The sequence below is a fragment of the Molossus molossus genome, unplaced genomic scaffold, assembly GCF_014108415.1.
Source record: "Molossus molossus isolate mMolMol1 unplaced genomic scaffold, mMolMol1.p scaffold_m16_p_8, whole genome shotgun sequence".
Lineage (NCBI taxonomy): Eukaryota > Metazoa > Chordata > Mammalia > Chiroptera > Molossidae > Molossus > Molossus molossus.
In genome coordinates this window covers 18,816,721-18,837,189 of record NW_023425402.1, presented here as the reverse complement: position 1 = coordinate 18,837,189, position 20,469 = coordinate 18,816,721, and positions in this window count along the sequence as shown.

Here is a 20,469-nt window from a genome sequence, read left to right as displayed (position 1 = left end):
GTATCACTGTATCTATCTTTTTCCACTCTTTTTTTTTTTTTTATCCTCACCCAAGGACATTTTTCCATTTTTGTTCAGATAGAGCGGGAGGGAGAGAGAGGAAGAGAGAGAGAGAGAAACATCGATGTGAAGGGACACATCGTGGCTGCCACCCGCACGACCAACCAGGGCCGGGGACAAACTGCAGCCGAGGTACATTCCCTTAGCGGGAACCAAACCCTGGTCTCTCTGTACCGCAGGTCGACGCTCCAACAGCTGAGCCAAACCGGCCAGGGCTCTTTTTCCACTCTTATTTTTAACCTACCTATTATTGAATTTGAAGTGATTTTCTTATACATAGCATATAATTGGGTCATTTTTAAAATTCTACTATGTCCATGCCTTTCTTTAACTGATATATATAGAAATTAATTATATTTCAATAATTATTGATATGTTACAGTGAAAATCTGCCATGTCATTACTTGTTTTCTCTTTGTTTCCCACCTTGTCTATTCTTCTTTATCTCTTTTTTTTTTTTGCTTTCCTGTGGATACTTGAACATTTTTTAGGGTTTCTTCTTGTTTAGTATTTTTGAGTACATTCTTATACTACTTTTCAGAGTGGTTGCTCTGAGTATTACCATATACATAAAATGACATCACCATTTTACCATTTTTGTCTTACTTTTAAATATCATTGTCTTGTATCAGATGGTATTATGATTTTTATTGTCATCCTAAAGGCACATAATGTAAATGAGCAAAAGTTAGTCTATTGTATATATCCCTATTTCTTCTTTTTCTGTTGTTCTTTGCTCCTTTCTAATGTTTCAGGATTTCTTATTTTATCATTTTCTTTCTGTTTGAAAATTTTTCTTTAGCCAATCTTTAAGGGTTGGTCTGCTAGCAACAAATTACTTCAGTTTATTTTCTAATTTGGCAATGTCTTTAGTTTCCCTTTTTTCTGAAGGGTAGTTTCAGTGGCCGTAGAATTCTCACTTGGCAGTTCTTTTCATTTCAGCTTTGAAAAATACTAACTACATCTATCTGTTCTCCGTGTTTTCAAATGAGAAATTTATTGTCAATTGAAATAATGTTTTCCTGTAGATAGACAATGGTTTGTTACCATACAGCTCCTTTTGAGGTTTTTTGTTTTTCTTTAGTTTTCAGAAGTTGAATGATAATGTCTTAGTTGGGTTACTTTGGGTTTATCCTGCTTGGGATTTACTCAGTTTCATGAATCTGTGGGTTTCTATATTCGGTCAAATTTGGAAAGTTTCAAACCATATTTCTTCAGACATCCCTTCAGCCCTATTTTTATTGTCTTTTTTTGATATTCTGATAATGTGAACATTGGATCTTTCATTATTGTCCCACAAGTCCCTGGGGCTGTAGTCCTTATTTTACTTTATTTTCTCTCTGTTGTACATGTGGAATAAATTTTATTTTTCTATTCTCATAATTACTGATTATGTATTCTGTCATCTTCACTCTACTATCTAGCCCATCAGCAAGTTGTTGTTTTTTCTATTATTTTATTTTTCACTTCTATAATATTTATTTGGTTCCATTTTTATGACTGTCATTTCTTTACTGAGATCTTTTTTATTTCCATTTGCTTCAAAATAATTTATAATTAATTGGTGAATTATATATTTATTGGTTGATTGTATTTTCTTAATCAAGTTATAAATTTTTTTGGTTCTTGTGTGATGGGTTTTTGTGTTTTGTTTTGTTTTGTTTTGTTTTTCTTTCCTAAACATTTTAATATTATGTTAGGAGGCTCTGGCTCTTATTTAAATATTTGGTTTCAGCAGGCAGTTTCCCTAGTTAGTACATAGGTTCTGGCCTACATCTATCTCTGTGGATAGTGGCTTTAAGAAATTTTTCAGGCCCTGGTCAGTTTGGCTCAGTGGCTGGAGCATCAGCCTGCGGACCAAAGAGCCTCAGATTTGATTTCGATCAAGGGCACAGACCTCAGTTGCAGTTCAGTAACCTGCCCTGGATGGAGTTGTATGGGATGCAACCAAATGATGTGTCTTTCTCATGTCGATGTTTCTTTCTCTCTCCTCCTCCCACCCATTCTATCTGAAGATAAATGGAAGAATATCTTTGGTTGAAGACTTAAAATAAAGAAAATTTTCAGAACCTTTGTTGTGCTCCTTTTCCTGTTTCATTTGTCTGTGCCAGTGGGGTTTTCACTGTGCTTTGCCTGTGCAACCTGATGCACTGGAAGGCGATCCTCAGGCTAGGCCCCCTGACGCTGCTGAATGCAGGAATGGGATCTTGGCTCTTGGTGTCACCTGGTTAGGTACTTGTTATAACAGTATCCTCTTTTTCTGTATCCCCCGGCCATTTTGGTGAGTTTTGGTTGGAGAGGGGAGTTGAAGGCCTACCTACAGGGGAGAACAGCAAGTACTTCTCCTCTCTTGTTATTATCTGTGGGGCTCCAGGTTGATCCACCCTAATAGTGACACCACCTTGCCTGGTGTTGTCACCTGTGGTGTCTCCAGTTTGCTCCAGGGAAGGAATGCTCTGGAGGAGGAATGAGCTTACCTGGGATACCTTCTTTGGCAAAGTTTGGGATCAGAAAATGCCTGGCCGAGGTCACCTTCTTCTCTTAGTTGTGGGGATGTAAGATGAATGACCTGGATGCTGTTCTTCTCTGTTCCAGGTCACCTTTCACCTTCTAGTGTTCTCCTAACCCTCATCTAACTTTGCAAGCATTTTTGATTTTTATCTTCACAACAAATTTGAGGTCGATATTCTTACTGCCATTAAACACATGAAGAGACCAAATGTTCTCAAAGTTATTTGGCCAGTAAGTGAAACAAATCTATAACCTAAGACCAAAGACCATAACTATAATCAAAATACCTAAATTGAAACATTAATGAAATACATAAACTTATTTGATAGATAGATAGATGATAGATAGATAGATAGATAGATAGATAGATAGATAGATAGATAGATAGACAGATAGAATATAAATATTTCAAGGTTAAGAAATGGTGCTAACCATTTCCAGATATGAGTCAACTATTGTTTACATTTTAAATAGGCAAGCAAATATTCATATTTATTGAGGAATGGCCAAAATGTTCCTTTTGCTTAGAGAATAGGGGGGGAAAAAGTGGAAGAATGATGGGAGGTGAGTTTTTTAAAATACATCTTTTATAATCATCTTTCAACATGCACTTGCATTTTGAAAACATATTTTAATTCTCAAGCAAAAATATTTGTGACCTGAAAGAGAATAAAATTAAGTCATTGTTATATTGCAACAGGGAATGAGAAAAGGAGAATTTGATCCAACGTAGAGTGAGATATATGCTAATATTTAAGCTTTGAATTAAGAAAAAAATTCTAAAGTTTTTCTTGTCATATTGAGGCTACATTTGTACTACAGAAAGAAAATTATTTTTATACAAGAATAAACCCTTGCAAGGAGTTTGTTGTATACTTCCCTAACTTTTATTTATGCAACACTAAAAACTATAAATGTAAATATTTAATCAACTGGGTATTTTGGTTTAGTTTTAAAATATTTATTTGTTTATATTTTTCACTTAACTATATTAAAAACTTTCCAGTGATTATGTTGGCTGTTAGCTTTCTAGTAGTTACAGTGGTTATTCATTGTTCAGAGTTTTTCATTATCAATGTGACTACATCAATATCTTCAAAATCACCTCCCATTATTTCCCCACATTTTTTCTATTCTCTAAGCAAAAGATACTTCTTGGCCATTCCTCAAAGAAGACATAAAGATGCCACTTCCCCACAACAGAACGGGTGTCCTCTGCTGAAGCTACACAATCTCTCCTGTCTATCATGCAGATATTTAAGTTTAAATCCTAGCACAATCAGGATGGGGTTGTCATGGACCTAAAAAGGGGAGAAAAAAAATGTTATATCCTGAAGTGGCTACATAAATTTGTTAGCATGTTCCAGTAGGAAGCAGAGGAACATCCCTAGGATTGGATTTTAAGGGTGCTTGGTCAAGAGAGTTGAAACATAAACTGAATAAACGAGATTTTATTGAGTTGGGGCATTTTACTGGGATAAAGGTTTAACACCCTGGCAAAGATCCTAGAGGATGAGACAAACTCAGGGATAGGAGGCCCTAGGAATTATGGAGAAATCAATGTCCTATCCTGAGTTAAGGGGAAATGCCTTAGATTTTCTGAAATATCAAAAAATAAAAAGATTAAGGAAGTAATGCTGAAATGGATATATAACACTGTAAGACACCCTGAGAATATAATCCAGGGAGAGCCCATAGGAAATACGATTTACCAAGGCTATCAGGTATGAACTGATGAGGACGGCATCTAAGTTGCTAAGCAGTTTAGTGGTGACTCACTTCTGCAGACCAGAGCTGATGGTAAGAGAGATCAGGCTAGGGCTCATTAATATTCATGGAGGTAAAACAGCTTTGAACTAATAGAGTCCAGGTGGTGGCATTTTACAGCCAGAAACTAGGAGGATGAAATGATCATAATAACCATCAAGGTCAGAGCGACATTCAAGAACCCTTGGCCCACAGGGTGTGATGGAAATGGTTAATAGTGCATGACATCCCTAGGGGAAACATGGACAAGGCTACAGCTTAATATCTATAGCCAAAAAAGATAAGCATAGATGAGCAGGAAACCAAGAGCTCTCCTCTCAATAAAAAGCCATGATCTCTTGCTCAATTCCCAGACCTGAGCCAATTTTCAGATTCAGAACTTGCCAACTAATAATGCAGACAGGTCCCTAAGAGGATAATCCTATAACAGTATGGCAAGTATGAGTTCCCCAGTCCTTCCATTAAAGAACCTACAGCCATTCACACTATCCAAATATACTAAAGAAAATAAAATGCAAAATTTGTTTTTAGGCTAAATTCCCACCTTCTAGAATATATTGCCTGCAGTATACAAGCCACCTCATGCCCAGCCTACATGATCAACATGATGTACTGATGTTGTAGCTCCAAATTCTCATGTCATCTCTCATAACTATACTAGTAGACCTTCCCCAGATTGCATCTATGGCCATAACCAGCTGAATGTGAAGGAAACAGCTCCAAGTTTAGATTCCCATTGAGTTATCTCAGTTTGTGGGACGCAAGATGAAAATAGATGTTGGTTATAGTATAACCACATTCAAGGATAATCTTGCAAGATAGTGTAAAGATAAAATATTCCTAAATAAGCAGTACACCTGGTCATTCACCTTTTATGGAAGAAGTAGCCTAAGAGAAGAAGATAGGGCAATAGTAGATACATGAATACATACATACACACATACATACATACATACATATTGCTGGGAAATAACCCAGCCTTCTGGTTAGGTGCCTGAAAGGAAAAAAATTACAAGGTTAGGTTTAAAAGTCTAGAATAATGTCATGTAGATGTACATATAGGGGGTGCGTAAAAAGTGTGACAATTTTTGTGTCACCATTTAATACCCACCAGAATGTATGCACTAAACTGAACAATCAGAGGAACAGAACAATTAGTTAAAAAGACTTGACCATTTGACATTAGCCATTCATTACCATTGGTCACCATGGAATTGGCACAATATACCAATGAACAGAGTGGCCCTAGTGGAAAAGATAAGAGATATGCATGGGCCCAGAGTGTGAACTAGCTAACCAAGGCTGAACTACCTACTGCCCTCTCTACATGTTGAAATTGTCAGCAACAGAAACCAATGCTGAGCACCTTTCCTCATGAAGACTAACCACCGGCCGCTTGCAGTATAGTTGGATACAGACAACTACACTGGACCTAATATGTTCTGAAAGAGCCGGTGGTTCATCCTCATAGGGATGGGCACTATTCTGAGCATATATTTGCCTTTCCTGCCCATAGAAATAAGTAGCACTATTATCTGAGGGCCTACAAGATCCCTGAATGACAAACAAAAGAGCATTAAAATAGGAGATCATTACATAGTGAAATGGTGTTGGAGTGGACCCATGACCATGGGATTCACTGGTATTATCATTTACTGCACTAGTCAAAACTGCATGAATTCATCTTTTCAAAGGGCACAACTGAAGCTCAAGCTCAGAGGCGACACTCTGAAAGGATGGTAATGGTGTTGTGTTTCCAATAGAATAAATACATAAGTCTAGAAGGAGGAACAGCCCCAAATAACCTCTTGGGTGCATAATGGTACTTCCTTGACATTATAGCTGAGAATAGATTTATGCAGCAACCCCATCCTGATAAAGGTAGAAATACAGTATCTCAGAATGTCTTTAGTTTACCTGGCAGCCACTAGCACTAGCTGAAGTGACAGCAGTAGGTCAGAGGAATTTAGATTGGAAAATAGAAGCAGATCATGAGCACCAGTTGTGATTGCAAGACCAACTATAACAACAAGAATTGCAGTTCATCCTATTAATGTCCTTCTTCTAAGTTTCCCCTCAGGAAGCAAGACTCATGAAGACCATGTAGAAACTTCCACATGAAAGTGCTTGGAAAATATCTATGTGGTACAAGAGGTGGACTGACGTAGCCGTGAAAGTTGCTACTCAAATTTCTAACAGGACAGAGGGAACGTAGACAGATAGTCCCAGCTGCTCTCTCTCTGGATCCTTCATAATGTTTGGCTGTGCCACACTTCCTCATGATACTTCCAGACAACTTCTGGTTACAACGGGAGTGCTGGTTCACGCCCAATCCTGCAAGACACAGCCATGTCAACCTCTGTTCTCAATCAACTCTCCATAACACAGAAACAATTTTCACCTTTCTCTGCAATGAAATGTCATTTTACCAGAGAAGATGGATGACCCTCAGAGAATTATCCCATGAAATACACTTTGGAAATATCATATGTCAAGCATTCTCTTTGTGAGACATATAGACTACAGATACAGATTCTTTCTAAGTCCTTGAGGGTCAGGCGATGGTATGGAACCCATATAAAAACATCTCTAGCCATTGCTTATGCTTAAAATTTCACCTTATGAAAATGTCATCAAGAAGGCATTTCTCAGGTAGCCTTTAAAGGAAGAGGGTAAGTGATCTGAGTGTTTGTGTTAGGATGAGTGTATCTTAAAAATTATAATGAAATGTAACTATAACAAATGGAAATTGGAGAAAAGAAATAAAAGACCCAAAGCCATGAACAAAAGGCAGAGACAAGAGGGGCCAGAGAGGCAGAGGGAAGGGTAAGAGGGGGCTCCTCTCATGTGCCTGTTTCAGCACAAGGTACTTCACATTTTATCTTCACAACCACACTGGAAACTCAGGTATGATTTTTTCAACTTACACACATGGAACTAGATTCAGTATGTTTACATAATTTGTCCATCGATGGCGGAAACAATATTAGAATCCAGCTCTGACTCCATTGTTTTGCTATTTCCTGTCTACCACATTGCTCACAGTATATATTGGTGCACATTCTATTATTGTCACTGTTATTTTCAGAACAGTAGTTTCATTCTCTTCCATGTAAACACATTTCCATCTAGAATAAGATATATTAACCGCTTATTCCCTATTCGATGGTCTAAAGGAAATTAAGAAATCACTTATTGACAGTAAATTGAAGGATATACCTATCATAAAGATATAATGTAATTTAATGAAGGAAGTCCAGGGTACTCTGCACATCTATTTCCTCACTAGGAAATGAGATTCATTACTAAGACATCATTTGCTTCTTGGGGTGGGGTAGGGCTCTAAAACTTTAAATGACTGCTAGGCTATAAAGAACAATTAGAGATTCTCATTATTGCGTCTTCTGAGTTTTCCTGATTTTTTTTTTTTTTTTATCCTCACCCGAGGACATTTTTCCATTTTTTGTTCAGATAAAGTGAAAGGAAGAGGAAGAGAGAGAGAGAAACATCGACGTGAAAGGGACACATCGAGTGTCCGCCACCCGCACGACTAACCAGGGCCGGGGACAAACTGCAACCGAGGTACATGCACTTAGCAGGAACCGAACCCGGGTCTCTCTGGACTGCAGGCCGACGCTCTAACCGCTGAGCCAAACTGGCCAGGGCTTCCTGATCTTTTTAATCAAACTTATTAATAAACTACTATACTGAATGTTCAATTTAATGTCAGAAAAGAAATGGTGTATAGTAGTGGTAACTATGGTTATATTTAATACTTAATAGTGATTTTTTATGTTAGTTTTTGGACTGACATTAACTTACTTTTCTTAACAACACTGTGTCAGACACATAAGTTTTGAAATGCAGGGATTGGTGGTTTTGGGGGTAATGATCTTAATCATAATAATAATCTGTCTACCTACAAACAAAAGGATGAAACTATTTCCTTAAATCGTCAAAATGCCCTTAGAAAATCCTGCCTCTGTGGATAAGATGTGACCATCAGCTCTGGTCTAGTTCCTTCTTCATCTAGAGGGAGATGAGGGTTGGAAGTTTTCCATGAGAGTATCCCTGGTGCTGTTCCCACATGATCTGGGCCAATGCACAGCAGAAAGATTTCAATAAAGGAAGGGAACAAAAACTAACTTCATTATGAAACATTTTATATGTTGTTCTCTGTCCTGAGAAATCATGCTTGCTTGCTTCTAATTATTACTTCCTGTTAGGAATGAAGATACTCCTCTCTCAGGGTTCCAAGAGAAAACTGAATAGTTACCGTTGGAGACCATCAGACTTAATCATCTTTTTATGAAAGAGATACTCAAGTCATCTCACCACTCCATGGGCCCCGACTTCTGACCATGGAGCCATACTTCTCTTTACCTATTCTTCTTAAGAACAGAGAAGTGTGACTGCCTTGAACATAGAAACAAAGAGAGGAACTCTTGCAGAGAGCTGCATGAGAAACCGCTGAAGATGATATATATCCACCACCTAGCGTTACTTAGGTCAAAACTAAAAGGATTGTTTAAAGCTGAAGACAAACAACTACAATAAAATATGTGTCTTGACATTTCAAAGCTTTCATTTGCTAGCAATAAAAAAAAAAAGTGAACATCAAAACTATGGAGAAAAGAACTTCCCCAATGTTAAGCCAAAAATTTGTAAAATACTACTTACGACATTTTGAGTTATACAGGCTTTATTTTTTTCTTAGAGCCTGAAATAGCTCCAAAGCCAGAGTAGTAGGCAGCATAGCCACCCAATCTGAGAGGTTCTCAAAATGGATTGTACAGAAACTTCCAACACTGTCCCAAGTCTGGCACTGAGATGCACCTGGCCCTCTGTAGGACCAGCACAGGGCAGGACACTGCACACGTACCTTCCCGCTTCCTTCCACTGCCTCTCTTGTCTGTCTTGTTCAATCGAATTTGTTTAAAGGGAACCTCCATAAACATCCAGAGCACTGTATTTCCCTACTATTTGGGGAAAATAACCCAAATGGGTACATTGAAATGTGACCTTGAAGTTTCCTTTTCAGACTTAAGAGTTTACAATTTACCTGAAGAATGGCCTAACACCTAATGTATTCTTAGAGCGTTATCTTTACCTTACTGAGCTTGAGTATGCTGCAAATTAATCCAGTTTTTAAGTATTTTCTTCTTTGAAACCTCAGAAAAGTATATTGCTTTCTTACTCCCGTGTTACTTCCTGATTTCATTAAAATGCACCATATTTCATTATGTTTTAATTTATGTAGTACTCATTCATTTACTTAGTCACCCAATTATTCAACAAATATTTAAAGAGCTGACTAGGTACGGAGGCTGCTGCAGTAGAAAGAAAAACAGACTCTAGATCTTTGATAATCTGATTAAGTCACTACATATATCAATTCAAAACTGCTTACTTTGAAATCTCAAGTGAGAAAAAAAAAAAAAGTTCCTTATTGTTTAAGCCAGTATTTTGCAATTTGCTGGCAAAAGTATTCTAACCAACATTCTTTCAACTGTTTCCTTCACCTGGCAAGGATTAGATGCTTAACATTTTCACAGAGTGATTATAATTATATTACTCTTTATGTTATATTTGTGTTAGCTAGTAAAGCAGCCAATATTCTTATTCATTTTGTGAGGCAAAGAAATGAACTTTTAGGACACTAAGGAAACATTCTCAAGGTTATATAAAAATATGCTTAACTGAATTTCACAGTTTCGAAACCGGAAGTAAACAACATTAAAATTAAAAGAAGAGATCCTTTAAGAAAGAGAAAAAGAGCTTATATAAAAATTTTAAATATGCTCCAGAGCAGAGTTTTGCAATACAAGCTTTGCACACTGACAAACATTTCACAGCTTTATACCTAACAGTACTGGGTCCCCTGATTGTGGTTAAAGCTCAGACTTTCTCTAATTTATATTTTCCCAACCTGATATCTTTTACCTGTAGGGTTAACACTATGTAATGTAAGAAAATTTGGGACCAGAGTGAATATAAATCCAGAAACACTGACCTAATATATATTCAGGAATACTCAGATTTATGGGTAATGCTGTTTTGGAGATAAGTCCTTAGACAATCTCAGTTTTATTATTATAATCTAAGCTACCTAAATCAGTTTATCATGGGGGTTTCAGAAATTGTTTTTCAGGCTGTGATCATGATATAAATTGCACCAGCTAAATTTCACCAGGTGAGCAATCAAAAATGCTGAAGTATGCTTTCCAATTCTATTCTAGCCAGCAATTTGGCTCTCAGCAAGAAGACACAATGTTTCTTGAATGACTGATGAATTCTCTTTTCAAATGATTGCAGAACGTTGGATGCATTGCTGGCAGGAAAGCTAGCTGATTCTTTAGGGGCTAAAATGGTTCTATGACTCATGGCATTGATTAGGAGCATAATGGTTGTCCACAGCAGCTGGCTAAGCTGAAGTCAGTCTATTTGCAGTCACAGCTAGAGATGTCAGATGCCATCTCCAGATGTCAGGACAGAGGAACCTGCCTTGAGTCGCTCCAGCTGAAGTGACAAGTGGAATCACAGACACCCCAGGCACCTGCTACATTGGCCTCGGAGCTCCTCCTCTTACCACTACCAACTTCAGAGGTATTATCACTTAGGCCTGAGGCTCCTAATTACCCACACTCTCCTTGAAATTGTATTTCAAAGAATCTGCTGCATCTCTTTAATATAATCAGTCTCAGCTTGATTTGTACATCAAACTTATCCTTGGTGCTTTTTGAAATGCAGATTACTGGGACTGATCCAATCTCAGAATTCCAACAGTCCAAGGTACAATTTTCAACAATCACTTCTTCTTCATGTGATACCTTATAGGTGACCCAGAGCTCTCTGTGAAAGGCATACTTGAGCAAAGGAGGCAGGGTGCACAGAAAAATCAGCATGATTACACAGGATTCTGGTTAACAACTTAGGGATATCTGTTTACACCTATATGTCAAAGGTGTAACAGATAATAAGAAAAGTTCTCAGTATACAGCTGTAAGATTTAGCAAATAAAATTACTGGACACCGAGTTAAATTTAAATTTCAGAAAAACAATGACTTTTTTAAGTGTAAGTATGTCCTATATAATACTCGGTACATATTTATATTAAAAACTGTATTCAGCCCTGGCTGATTTGGTTCAGCAGTTAGAGAGTCAGCCCGTGGACCGAAGGGTTGTATACCTGGGTTGCAGGTTTGATCCCTTATCCAGCCCGGGTCAGAGTCGTGCGGGAGGCAAACAATCAATGTGTCTCTCTTATCTCTCTCTATCTCCCTCTCTCTCTCTATCGCTTTCTTTCTCTCTCACTTTCTCCCTGCCTCCCTTCCAATATCTCTAAAAATCAGTGGGAAAATATCCTCTGGTGAGGATAAAAACAAATACAAAAGAAAACAGTATTCACTGTTTATCTAAAATTTTAATTTACCTCTCTAGGTAGGAAGCCTTGCCACGGCCCAAAATCAATTTGGAGCATCAATTAGCCTCTAAGAATAAAGTTATACAACTCTATGGCTAAGATTCTTTCATAATACAGGGATCTATGGTCCAGTAATATCATCTAAATCATAAGTTGGGTCCAAGTGCCTCTAAGCCTTCAGAAAGTTGATTTTGCTAAATCATTGTTGCTAAATCAACTTATATAAATTTGGATATTTAGAACATATTTATCAAATATTGACAGTTATATCCCAAGAGGTGAGTAAGCAAATTTAATATCCCTCTGATGATTTCCTTATTTCACACCTCCGTTCTCCACACGCTGCAAATGCAGTGGTAAAAATTAATTAATTAGAATTAAGGCAAGAAGCTTTATATGTGGTTAAGTTCCAATAATTAGCACCTTATTCTTATTAATAGAGAAATATAATTTGTTGTTTTTCAATAACAACATATCAGTTTCTCCCCTTAAACTCTTTTTTTAATTAATTAATTAATTTTTGTTACAGATGTTTCTCCTTTTTCCCCTACTGATTCCCCGCCCTTCATCCCTGCGGTGTTCCCAGCTTTGTTGTCCATGTCCATTGTTCATGCATACATGCATGTAAGTTCTGTGGTTTATCTCTCCTCCACCACCCCCTCTTCTGGGGATTGTCAGTCTGTACCCAATTCCATGTCTCTGGGACTACCCCATTCCTCAGACTGTTATATTCATTATATTCCACAAATAAGTGAGATCATGTGATATATGTCTTTCTCTGCTTGGCTTATTTCACTTAGGATAATACTTTCCAGGTCCCTCCATGTCGTCTCAAAAGATAAGAGATCTTTCCTTCTTACAGCTGCATAGTACTCCATTGTGTATATGTACCACTGCTTTTTTATCCATTAATCTACTGATGGACATTTGGGCTGTTTTCAGATCTTAGCTATTGTAAATAGTGCTGCTATGAACATGGGGGTACAAATATGCTTTCTGATTGGTGTTTCAGGCTTCTTAGGGTATATTCCTAGAAGCGAGATCACTGGGTCAAATGGAAGTTCAATTTTTAATTTTTTGAGGTAACACCATAGTGTTTTCCATAGTGGCTGCACCAGTCTGCATTCCCACCAGCAGTGTACTAGAGTCCCCTTTTCTCAATATCCTCGCCAGCACTTGTTGTTTGATGATTTGTTGATGGCAGCCAATCTAACAGGTGTGAGGTGATACCTCATTGTTGTTTTAATTTGCATCTCTCTGATGATTAGTGATGTTGAGCATTTCTTCATTTGTCTCTTATCCATTTGTATGTCCTGTTTGGAGAGGTGTCTATTTAGTTCCTCTGCCCATTTTTTAATTGGATTCTTTGTGTTCCTTTTGTTGAGATGTATGAGCACACTCTATATATTGAAAATTAACCCTTTATTTCATATATCAATGGCAATTATGCTCTCCCATACAGTGGGTTGCCTTTTCATTTTGATGATTGTATCTTTTGCTGTGCAGAAGCTTTTGAGTTTGATGTAGTCCCATGTGTTTGTTTTCTCCTTTTGTTTCTGTTGCCTTAGGTGATGTATCAGTGAAAATTCTGCTGCGTGTGATGTCTGAAATTTTGTTTCCTACATTTTCTTCTAGGATTTTTATGAATTCATGAGTCACATTTAAGTCTTTTATCCATTTTGAGTTTATTCTTGTGTATGGTGTAAGTTGATGGTCTAGTTTCATTTTTTTTTGCATGTAGCTGTCCAATTTTCCCAACACCATTTATTAAAAAGGCTGTCTTTACTCCACTGTATGTTCTTGCTTCCTTTGTCAAATATTAATTGAGTATATTGCCTTGGGTCCATTTCTGGATTCTCTGTTCTGTTCCACTGGTTTATATGCCTGTTCTTGTGTCAGTGCCAAGGTGTTTTGATTACAGTGGCTTTGTAGCATAACCTGAAATCTGGTAATGTGATCCCTCCAACTTTGTTCTTCTTTTTCAAGACTGGTGTGGCTATTCGTGGTCTTTTTTGCTTCCATATGAACTTTTGCAGTATTTGTTCTAGTTCTGGGAAGTATGTCATTGGTATTTTGATGGGGATTGCATTGTATCTATAGATTGCTTTGGGTAGTATGGACATTTTAATGATATTCTTCCAATCCATGAACAAGGTATGTGCTTCCACTTTTTTATATCTTCCTCTATTTCTTTTTCAATGACCTGTAGTTTTCTGGGAATAGGGCCTTTATTTCTTTGATTAAGTTTATTCTTAGCTATCTTAATTTTTTTGCCACAATGGTAAATGGGATTTTTTTTTTAGTTTCTCTTTCTGTGAGTTCATCATTGGTGTATAAGAATGCTGTCGATTTCTTGACGTTAATTTTGTATCCTGCTACATTGCCAAGTTTATTTATTAAGTCTAGTAGATTTTTAATGGAGTCTTTGGGGTTTTCTATGTATAGTATCATGTCATCTGCAAATAATGACAATTTCACTTCCTCCTTTCCAATTTGGATCCCTTTTATTTTTCTTCTTGTCTGATTGCTGTGGCTAAGACTTCCAGTACTATGTTAAATAAGAGTGGTGAACGTGGGCATCCTTGTCTTGTTCCTGTTCTTAAGGGAAATGCTTTTAATTTTTGCCCATTGAGTATGATGTTGGCTGTAGGTCTTTCATATATGGCCTATATTATGTCAAGATATGGTCCCTCTATCCCAGATGGCTGAGCGTTTTTATCAGAAATGGATGCTGGATTTTGTCGATTGCTTTTTTCAGCGTCTATTGATATGATCATATAATTTTTATCTTTCATTTTGTTTATGTAGTGTATCACATTTATTGATTTGTGAATATTGTACCAGCCTTGCATCCCTGGGATGAATCCCAGTTGGTCATGGTGAATAATTTTTTTGATGTATTGCTGGATTAGATTTGCTAGTATTTTGTTTGGGATTTTGGTATCTATGTTCATCAGAGCTGTTGGTCTGTAGTTTTCTTTTTTTGTAGTGTCTTTATCTGGTTTGGGGATTAGAATTATGCAGGCCTCATAAAATGAGTCTGGAAGTCTTCCTTCTTCTTGAATTTGTTAAAATAGTTTGAGGAGAATGGGTATTAATTCTTCTTTGAATGTTCAGTAAAATTCCCGTGAAGCTGTCAGGCCTGCGCTTTTATTTGCTGGGAGAGTCTTGATTACATCTTTAATTCCTTTTGTTTTTATTAGTTTGTTCAAGTTTTCTATCTCTTCCAGGTCCAGTTTTTGGGGACTATGTGTTCTAGGGATTTGTCCATTTTCTTTAGATTGTCGAATTTGTTGCCTTATAATTGTTCATAATATTTGTTAATAATCCTTTGTATTTCTGTGGTGTCAGTTATTTCTCCTCTTTCATTTCGAATTTTGTGTATTTGGGTTCTCTCACTCTCTCTCTCTCTGTTTCTTGGTGATTCTAGCTAAGTGTTCATCAATCTTGTTTATCTTTTCAAAGAACCAGCTCTTTGTTTCATTGATCCTTTGAATTGTGTTTTTGGTCTCCATGTCATTTATGTCGGCTCTGATCTTTACTATTTCCTTCCTTCTACTTCCTCTGTGGTTTTCTTTCTGTTTGCTTTCTAGTTCTTTAAGTTTTGAGGTTAGATAGTCTATTACAAATTTTTCTTGCTTCTTGAGGTAGGCCTGTAGTGCTATGAACTTCCCTCTCAGAACTGCTTTCGCTGCATCCTATTGATTTTGTGTTGTTGTGTGTTCATTTTTGTTGGTTTCCAGGAAGTTTTTAATTTCTTTCTTGATCTCCTCGGTAACCCCTTCATTGTTCAATAACATGCTATTTAGCCTCCATGTGTTCAAATGTCTTTGCATGTTTTTGTTGCAATTGATTTCTAGTTTCATGCCATTGTGATCTGAGAAGATGCTTGATATGATTTCAATCTTCTTGAACTTGTAGAGACTTAGTTTGTGTCCTAACATGGTCTATCTCTGAGAATATCCCATGTGCACTTGAGAAGAATGAGAATTGTGCAGTTTGGGGGTGTAATTCTCTGTAGATATCTATTAAATCCATTTGATCTAGCACTTCATTCAGAGTTTCTGTTTCCTTGTTAATTTTTTGTCTAGAGGATCTATCCAGTGATGTGATTGGGGTGTTGAAGTCCCCTGCTATGATTATATTGCTGTTGATTTTTTTTCTGAAGCCCTCCAGAAGATTTTTAATATATTTTGGTGATCCTATATTGGGTGTATGTATGTTTATCAAGGTTATATCTTCCTATTGGATATATCATTTCAATATTATGTAGTGGCCTTCTTTGTCTCTAGTTATGGCCTTCGCTTTGAAATCTACTTTATCAGATATGATTATTGCTACCCCTGCTTTTTTTTTGCTTTCTGTTTGCTTGAAAGATTTTTTCTATCCCTTCACTTTCAACCTATGTGAGTCTTTTGTTGTGAGATGGGTCTCTTGTAAACAACATATATGTGATTCATGCTTTCTTATCCAGTCAGCTGCTCTGTTTCTTTATTTCAGAGCATTCGAATCATTCACATTTAAGGTGATAATTGATATGTACTTATTTATTGCCATTTTTGTTTAGTGTGGTTCCATTTTTCTTCCTATTTCTTCTAGTAATTATAGCAGTCCTTTTAGCATATCTTGCAGTGCTGATTTGGTATTAATATATTCCCTTTGTTTGTTTGTTTGTTTGGGTTTTTTTGTTTGTTTGTTTGTTTTTTGGTCTGGAAAGCTCTTTATTTGACCTTCTATTTTGAATGATAGCCTTGCTGGATAGAGTAGTCTTGAATTCAGATCCTTGTTTTTCATGATCTTGATTACTTCATGCCACTCCCTTCTGGCCTGTAGTGTTTTTGTTGAGAAGTCAACTGAGAGCCTTATGGGATTTCCTTTGCAGGTAACTTGTTGCTTGTCTCTTGCTGCCTTTAGGATTCTCTCTTTGTCTTTAATTTTTGGCATTTTAATTACTATGTGTCTTGGTGTGGGCCTTTTGGGGTTCTTCTTACTTGGGGCTCTCTGTGCTTCTTGAACTTGAATGCCTTCTTCCTTCACCAGGTTAGGAAAGTTTCTGTCACTATTTCTTCAAACATATTCTTTAACCCTTGCCCATTTTCTTCCTCTTCGGGGTCTCCTATGATGTGAATGTTATTACGTTTCCCATTGTCCCACAGTTCTCTTAAGCTATCTTCCTGTTTTTAATTGTTTTTTCTTCTTGGTTTTCTGATTGGTTGATTTTTTCTACCCTGTCTTCTAATTCACTGATCCAGTCCTCAGCTTCCTCTACTCTGCTGCTTAGTCCTTCCAATGTGTTCTTTATTTCTGCTATGTCATTCTTCATTTCTACTTTGTTGGTTTTCAGTGTTACTATATCTTTACTCATGGTGCTGATGTCCTTACTCATGCTGTTGAGCTTTCTCAAGATCATGGCTCTGAACTCTACCTCTGATAATTTGCTTAGCTGTATTTCATCAATCATATCTTCAATAGTGTTCTCTTGTTCTTTCATTTGGGATTTGTTTCTTTGCTTCACCATTTTGGCTATCTCAGTGGGTTTTGGAGCCTGCCAAATTTTCCCTGTGGGTGTTGATGTTCTGCTGTTTGTGGCACCCTCTACTGGGTTTGGATGAGCCTGGGTGGGCTCACGTTAAACACCACTGTCAAGTCTTACTTTCCTGGGTAGATTTGCAAGCCCAAGAAAGGTTCAGTTATCCTCTCACCTTTTCCTGGTAGCTAGTTGTCTCAGTTACTCAGTGCCTTGGAATGTAGGCCTAGTGTTCTGCATAAGAGGATTTCCAGAGGGTGGAATAGATGCTCTTTGTTAAATAGCTTAAATTTGCATTTCTTTGCCTCTCCTGGGAAAGGCTGAATCTCTGGCAGGGGTGGGGAGGCTGTGCTTTTCCCCACAGCTCTGGGAAGGAGCACACTGGCCACTGTCCTTTGTGGCTGCAACTCAGCAAAAACTCAGAGTGCCCTCCAAATCCCAGCTGTCCCCACAGAATTCCAGCCCAGTCTGCCCTCCCTCTGCCGTAGCCCCCAGATGAATGGCTATGGCTATTTTAGCACTCTGTCCTGGCTCTCTGTGCTGTGGAGCGGGCTTGGTCTTTATTCCCCAAGGGCGGTGCTCACAGCTGAGACTGCTGCTCTCCTTGGGCTCCCAGCCCACCACCCTCTCATGCCTCTGCAGATCCTACCAGTGTCCCTTGTTGTATGGTCCTGTCCTGATGCTTTTCTGTTGCTTTTTTCCGAGGATTTGTCTTTATTTTAGTTGTAATTTCCATCTGGTCCTGGGAGATCCTCTGTGTAGCTTTTATTCACTCTGCCTCCATTTTCACATCATCTAAGCCTATCTTGTGCGAAGCTGGGTAGCACAGGCCTTTCTGGTGACCCCACACCTTGCAGGTTCTGAAGGTAACTGGATTGCACAGTCCCTTTGGAGTCCAGGCTCTATGCTTATGTTATGGGCTGCTGGGTCGCACAGGCCTCTCTGTTGCTTCAGCACCCTACAGGTCCCTCGGGTAACTGGATGCCCCAATCCCAGCTGGGTGACACAGACCTCTCTGGTACCCCTTCACACTGCAGGTTCAGCGGATCGGCAACTGGATTGCACCAGTCTCTCTTGGGCCCCGGCTTCCCACTGCTCTTGTGAGCTACTGGACAGCACAGGCCTCTGTGGAGCCCCAGGTCCTACTGCTGGTGGCTGGGGAGTGCTGCTGCCCTGTGGGGCTCAACTCCTGCTCAGCTTTTGCTTTAATTTTTGGGGATGGGTCTCAGTTGCTGGTCTGTGCTTCTGTTGCCTGGGGATGAATGTCTGCTTCCCAGCCTCTGTTGCTAGGGGTATATCTCGACTCTGATCAAGCTGCTACTATGGGGGATAGAGCTGGGCTCGGGGCTGTCTGCAGCTTCCGAGACCAGCACCTTGGCAGCTCCACTACAGTGCACTGGTCTGTGTTGACACAGAGTCTCCACTGGTTCGATGGTGCCATGTGTGTTGCTGGGCTCAGGTTCCTGGGTCCTAGCCACTCCCACTGCCTCCTCCCAGGGAAGACCTGGGATCTTCCAAAATGGTGGGACCTCCCAATGGCGCAGGGAGAAGCACCCTGAGGGGCCGCTTACAGCGGTAACCGGCTGCTCCTGTCCACAGCACAGGGACCTTCTGCTCCGCAGCTCTCCACTGTTGGGGTTTGGTCATCCACCTTCACGTCCACTCACACTCTTTCACACCCTCACTCACTCTCTCACACACCCACCCTTCCTCCAGTCTTGCCTGCCACAATCTTCCGACAAATATGTCACCCCTTAAACTCTTGCCTAACATATATACTTCTGGCCCACTTTTAAATCTTATTTTATTTTGTCTTCTTTCTTATCAGTACCAAGGAACTCAATACTGAGCTAGGCTCAGAACAGGGCCTGGAAAACCACAGACCAGGGGCCAAATCTACCCCGTCTGTTTAGTAAATAGAGTTTCCTTGGATCACAACCACTCCTTATTTACAGATTGTCTATGGTTGCTTTTGTAATACGATGGCAGAGTTGTGTAGTTGTATAATGGTTTCTGGGACATTATGGCTCACAAAGTACAATATTCATTGTCTGGCCCTTCTCTCTCTCTCTCACACACACACACCCACACGCACGCGCGCACGTGCGCACGCACACACACACGTTTTGGTTTTGATTTTGTTCTGTTTTCACATGTCCCATTTCTATTTGGTATGTAGAGAGCAGGAAAATCCCCTGTTCCCACCATTACCACAGCAGTGAAAAAGCCAGGCAAACTGCAAGTTCACAACATTTCACAACACCAGAGAGTTAAGTTCGAAGGGCAACCAACCAGTATAAATCTAAAGGAAGACAGATATCTGCTTGAGGAGATGGAATACAAGCTCATCTGGAGCACAGCTATCTGAATATCAGCAAGAAACGGTCAGCTAGAATAGCTAATGAATTGGTAGAGGCTGGGAGCTGGGGATAACATGCCTAACAGACCACAGATAGATGAGGACTCTGCACCTTCTTGCAAACTTTTTCTCCTTAGACCCAAGTGGATGCTTTCAAAAAAGACTGCCAAGAGTCCTGAGAAAGCGTCCGTCATGGTATAGACCTGGTAGAGAGGAACATCAACAGCTGAAGAATGGCAATGGAGCTCTGGGTGGGGCAGGGCTAGGCCAGCAACTCAACACAGAGCGAGGCAGTAGCCAGAGGAGCAGAGGACCCTGCTCACTTTTGTTGTTCTGCCCAAGTCCAAATACAAGTTAGCCAAAGAGACTTGGCCATTTTTACAGGGCTGTCACCTGTCTAGCATCCTGGCTGTTGTTTTCCATAATGAGTCAAGAACACAACAATGTCTTATCATCTTGCCTTCTGGGATTGAATCAGTCAGTGCACATTTTCCTGGGCTTGGTTCAGTAGGTGCTCATGACATATATTTGAGAACTATTTGGATGGAAACTCAATAGGCTTGGATAAAGTCACAGTTAGGGTCAGGGAAGGGTCTTGCTAAATTAAATGATCAGTACTGACCAATCAGAATTATATTTCAGACACTATATTTTTCTGTCCTCTTCAAGAAGATTCTTTTATTAATCAGTGGTTTTATAAAGTTGTCTACAAATAGGCTTCTTTGCGACCATGTTTATGGTCATATTCTATTATTTGTATTGTCAAATGCCATTTGTTTTTTAATGATGCTATTGGTGGCACATGGTAAAGAATGAAGAAT